Here is a 6,000-nt window from a genome sequence, read left to right as displayed (position 1 = left end):
CTTGTAGGACCACACTTCAATGCCCTTGAAGTGTGACAGTGAATCCCTGATTTACCTCTGTGAAGAGGACTTCATCAATCAGCCCTGCACCCACTTTTAGTGATTGCATCTACAGGATATTTCCCTACTTAGGCTATAGGAACCTCAGATAAAATAGCACTGAGAGCCTCGTTAAAATCAAAATGAATCATATCAACCCCTTTCAGCCACAAGGCCATCTACCCTGCCAAAGAAAAGAAGTAGGCTTGTACGACAGGATGCATTATTTACAAGTCAGTGCTGGCTCTTTTCATTCCCTATTATCTCCTAGATCTATTCTTTCAGTGGATCGAAGTTGAGCTGATGGATATGTAATTTTCTGGGTTCATATATTTTCTGCTTTTTAAAGGTAAGCCTGTTGTTTTACCTCTTCCTCTACTCTTCATCAGACAACCTGAATATATGTCTTGTCAAAAACTATTTCTCTCTCTCCTCTCCTGTTCCCATATCCCCTTCTTAAATTAAAGTCAATAATTAAATAATTGCAATTAACCCTTTTACACAAAGCTGAGCCCAAGAAAACATGTAACATTTATGCATTTTTTGAATGAATTGCTGTTTGCTTTTTCTTTTCTTTCTCTCTCTCTCTTTTTTTTTTTTTTTTTTTTTTTTTTTTTTCCAATTTGGTGGTAGACCTAGACTACATTTTGTCTATTATTTTCTCTTAATCCAGTTAGCACATCTCTTTCTTGATTCCTTTTATTTTTCTGCAGTCCACTTTTCCTCCATACCATTTTTATTGTTAATTTCTTTAATTTCAACTCTGCCTACACCTTGTACTGGCCATCCACTCTTTTTTTTTTCCATATTTTTCAAGATAGCTTTTTGATTTTCAAGTCTTAAAGGGCTCTTGAGATGACTCTACTGGTCTATTTTTAATTCTCCTACCTTTTCTTTGCAATGGGAAAACTTGCCAGTTTTTACATATATTTTTAAATATTTGTCAGTCTTCTGTATTTATCTTTAAAGCCATTGGTTTTCTTTAGAGTTCTTTCCATCAGTTTCTTAGTTTCTTAGCCTGATTTTTGGAGTCCATAGCTTATTCTGTTGCTCTCTCTCAACTGATTCCTTAACCTAATAAATTTTATCATGTAAAATCACTTTCACAGAAAATATCTTCCACTCTTGAAAATTCTCATCTGCTCTCACAACAAAAATGAACCAACCAACAAACTGAAATCTTCCACTGCCAGCCTTGTGGCAAGTTTTGGCTGGTTTCCCAGACCAGTGCCACCTTTTCTTGTTTTGCTGATTTGTGATAGGTACATACGATGTTGCTCCCTTCTATCTTCACTCAGAGACAACAAAAACACCCTGCAGCCATCCTGCCTCGGTCACCAGGTGGCTCTAGGTGATGCTGTTAGAGACACAAATCTTTCTTGGCAGTTAACCAAAGGTGTCCATCAGCCTGGTTCTTTCTCCTTCTAGGGTACTACCATATTAACCTCTGGGTTGGGTCCATAAAACTACATGGACTCCCTGTGTATTTTGCAGCCAAACACCTTCACTAAACTTTTGGGTAAAAAAAAAAACTTTTTTTTTTTTTTTCGGGGGGGGGAGGTAAAAAAACTTTTAATCTAAACTTTTGGGTAGACCTGTGCAGTGGCAGGAGTTGGACTTGATGATCCTTATGGGTCCCTTCCAACTCGGGATATTCTATGATTCTATGATTGAATGGCTTCCCGTGGGACTCAGGTGACAGATCTTCCTGTTATGGGGTGCTTCTCCCTTCCCAGTTTCTTTCCAGGACTATCACTTGCCTGGTTTCCAGCTGGTCCAGATGGTTTCACCATGGACTTTCTGATTGCTATTGGAGTTACTGCACACAAGGGCCATGCCTCCAGGGTAGCTGCTATTGTATGCTTAAAGATAGTAACTCTTTTTCTTTCAGACCTAAGGACAATTGCTGTGTCTGCACTGCATCCAGTTGTGCATGAATGTAAGATACAATTTTTGTTACTGTACTCTAAGCAAATTACAGATCTTTCAAGCTTGTGTTTATTTTCAGATGGAATTTATTCAGCAATTAGTATTTACTGAGGTAGGAAACACTGAGACCTGTCTCTTGGCTGTAGAGAAAACCTAAAATTACCAGACAAGTTGGTGTTTTTCAAGAAATATACTTGCAAGAGCAAGATCCTGTATTTCTGTGGGTTTCAGCATAACGACAGTTTACCGTGGAGTAACTGCTTAATGCTTAGTAGCATCTGATTAGTGGTAGGTGTCTGGACATGCATTTATTCTGGGGCAAGTGTGAGGTAATTTAAATTTGCATAACTAGTTGTTTTTCATCTACATCATTGCATGACAGCTTGCTCATATCTCTGAGCCCAAATAGTTGGCCAGAGCCATTTTGTAACACCCAAGCAAGTTAGAATTCAAACAAGGGGCTTTAATTGTGGCACTTATATAGTCTCAGAGACCAGATATGTATGATGTATGGTATTAACTATAAAAAGTACAATTCTTTTTTTTTTGTTTGTTTGTTTTTGTTTTTTTTTTTGTGCCACTTTCAAAGCTAAGCACAAAGAAAACCTTCAGGACAGGAAAGAGCACTCTGAGATAGTCCCATGGAAAGGAGTTGTTTAATACTGCACATAAACTGATCAGTCTCCACCTCAAAACAGTTTTAATTAATAAATTGGTCAAAACCTCACCCCTGATTTCCACATTATACTAAACTGATATCATATCATTCACTTTATATATATAAATATATGTATTTTTCTCTTTTCAGAAGAGACAGCTCTAAACAGCACAATGACACAAATTGTTTGACTTCTGTGATCATGTTTGTTCTTTCAACTGATTGCACAGGATTAAAAAGTGCCTGTATGGTTTGATTGCAATACATTTCCTTTCAAGAGCAGTGAGATTTCACTTTAGTTAAAAATGTATACGCACACAGATAGAAATTGTGCTAACACCTGCAACTTCAATAACTTTGAAAAATAATCAAGTCCTTAAGTTTGCCTTTTGTTTAGAATAAAAATAGCTCATTGATTTATGAAACAACAACAGCAGTAACAAAATTTCAGTAACTGCTTCTGTAGGTAACAGTGATATTTTTTCTGTTCACTATTTATGATGCTGCCATACCGACTTCTTTTACTTTCAGCTTTTACTAAGACACAATAGTTTCTGCTAAGCCTTTGTGATGGCCAAGAGTGAGCTGCTGGTTACACACTGCTCCCAGTTCTCAGATAACTCACACATCCTTCAGCTACAGGAATTGAAACCAGAATCTCAGAAAATGCAATAGAAAAAAAATTATGCAGTCTTGTGATGACCACAGACCTTCATTTTTCCTTTTCCTGGCCCTAGGATTCTCAGAATGTTCTCAAAGTTTGAGAAGCACATAGACAAAAGTCCAATATTTTTTAGTCAGGAGCATCTTTAAATACCCACTGCCTATAAACTAGCCTTTGCTGGGAAACATATTTCTTTAGGATAGTGATTACATTCCCCAGCATGTGATTTGAGCTGATCTTAACAGTGTGAAACTTGTCCTTTTAGGAGTAAAATGCTTTCCAATTTTCTACTGCAAATCCTGGACAACAGTGTGTTTCTCTCTACTTAGATGTAGACTATGGAACAGATCACTCCATAGCATCCTAAGGATATGGTTTTCTGTCGACATGAACCCATGGAAAGCTCCTCACCCTCTTTCAGCCCTTTCCATCTGCCTCCCTCTGTCATCCGTCCATGCCCTTGCCAACATCCAGTTGTCACCTAACTTGTGGCATCATCTCCATGTCTCCTAGCCACTTAGGCTGCTATACTTATTGTTTAGCTTACTTGCCTCTTTCACAATTAAACATTTCCTCTAGGAGAAAAGACAGAATAGAGGTTCTTCACAAGTATGTTCATGGAATTAGTTCTTTAGGAGCATAACATTCCTACTACATGTCTTGTACCAGAGCAACCTCAACAGTGTTAGCTGTCTCCTTAAGCTGTTTCTTACTTCATTTAGAGTCTGCAAGACAGCTGAAGCTACATACAGCTTTTAGAGCTTTGTATTTTAGTAATTTTTCATTCTTAATTCTGATCTTCTTCAAGACAACTATAAAGAGAAAGAAACCAACAACAGCCAAGAACATGTTAATTGCACCCACTGCTCTATTTCCAGCAAAGGACCCAATGTATCAAGCAAGTTAATAAAAATCCCAATTAGTGTGTTATCTCTTTCCAGAAAAAAAATGGCAGATAATGTATTCCTTCAAGACTACTGGTAGCAGTATTAGGACTTTGCCATAATCCCCCATATCCCAGGCTTCCCTTTTTTCCAAGGCTCTCCTGATCCTCCTGATGGAAGAAGCTGATGCTGCTGAAGTGAGGCCACCTACTCTCAGCCCCGTTGGGCTACAAAGGGGCCATTCTGAAGTGACAGGGGAACAGGCAGTAGCTTAGGGATATGAAATTTGTTATCCTGAAGGAAAAACAAATGTATTTCAGAAGATCACTATATTAAGCGCATATTAATTAACCAGTGGGGAGGAAAACTTGCCTCCAGCAGGCTGGAGTGAGCTTTCAGTGTACAAGGGGAGTGGAGGACGTCTGCCAGGATGCTGTCATCTGGGGCAAGGTTTCACACAGTGTCCATTGGAACAGGAGTGTGAAGTAGACAACAAAAGTTGGAAGTCAAAGCAGCTTCACAAAAGCCAGAGTTGCAACTTTTTTGCAAGCAACCCATACTGACATTCCAAAATGAAAAGTAAGTCAAAAACTGGGCAGTAGAAACTAAAGAAGGTAGAATATTGCTGGTCCACGTCAATTGTTGCTCTTAATTCTATTTTTAAGTCAGTTTCATGCTATTCTGGTTTGTGACCCATGTTTTTTGAAGTTGTGACCACTGATGCCCTGAGACTGTTGTTAGGTTTGCACCAGGGTCCCAGGCAAGCACAGCAGCACACCCACTGCAAAAGGAAAGCAGAATTCAGTGGTGTAAGCCCAGAGGAACAATTACTGTATGAGCTACATGCAAACACCTTTGGATACCACAATTTTTATTTTATTACCTTTGCATGTCTCTATGGAAGTATAATACTGACAAGATATCACAGACTGAGAAAAGTTAGGTCATTAATTAAACCTCATTGTAAGAACATTAGAGTTATCAGAAAAGCTTGAGTGTGTTTGGCTACCAGATCAGATGAAACACGAACAGAAATGTTATCTTCATTGCCATTGAAAACCCCAGCCAATAGGAAGATGATGAAGATAGCCCTGCATCTTGCCATTAGAGACAGATGGTTTGAGGAACCTGTATCCTGTTAACAACGTCATCATCTTCTGTATAAGACAGCCAGTCCAGCTGGAACAGTTGCCTCCAATTAAAGTGAGATAGAAAAGCATAGGCAAATGCTTTGTGTAACAAGGCTCAGACAGGAGGTTATCACTGTGATGAAAATATATGTGTTTATGTTTAGCCATCTGAAAATGACCTACACCTTCTCAATCTACCATGACTAAATCATTGAAAAATAAACCCCTGGGATTTAAGAAAGAAGTTATGCAGTTTTACTGCATATAGTATAACATTTATCTACATATCTATGTTGCTTGTTTGCATACAATCTGATTTGTCAGGTTAAATCTGTGAGCTAGATTTGAAAAGACATTGTGATAACATGGTAAAAACAGATGAAAGTTACCTTAGCAAATAATTAACTGTAGATTCTGTTATGAATACATTTACGAGGATAACCAGATTACAAAATCGCTGCAATAAAACGTTAAAGTACATAGGCTGGAATCTAATTGAGACACCTGCATGTTTTGTTAATGTCATTTTTTGCTTTCAGATAAGTACTTTGTACTAACTCTTGTGTTATTATATTGCTAGATCACAAAATCATGCTATAAGCTCAAATGGACCTTGGGCAGAACTTGAACAGTAACAACATTGTAATAGCGTGATTACTGTCCTTAAAATGCAGTATTTCACAGCCCTGACAAATG

General features: G+C 38.0%; 1 long non-coding RNA gene across 1 annotated transcript in view; it reads left to right on the top strand.

The window, feature by feature from the left end:
• Positions 1–333: 333 nt before the first annotated feature.
• Positions 334–6,000, top strand: part of LOC116487361 — a 28,071-nt gene continuing 22,404 nt past the window's right edge. The window contains exon 1 of the long non-coding RNA XR_004253074.1: positions 334–388. This is a non-coding gene — a long non-coding RNA (uncharacterized LOC116487361). The remainder of the gene's footprint in view (positions 389–6,000) is intronic.

This window comes from Aythya fuligula, chromosome 3, assembly GCF_009819795.1.
Source record: "Aythya fuligula isolate bAytFul2 chromosome 3, bAytFul2.pri, whole genome shotgun sequence".
NCBI lineage: Eukaryota > Metazoa > Chordata > Aves > Anseriformes > Anatidae > Aythya > Aythya fuligula.
Note: the sequence above shows the minus strand (reverse complement) of the source record. Positions and strands in the feature narration are given on the sequence as shown.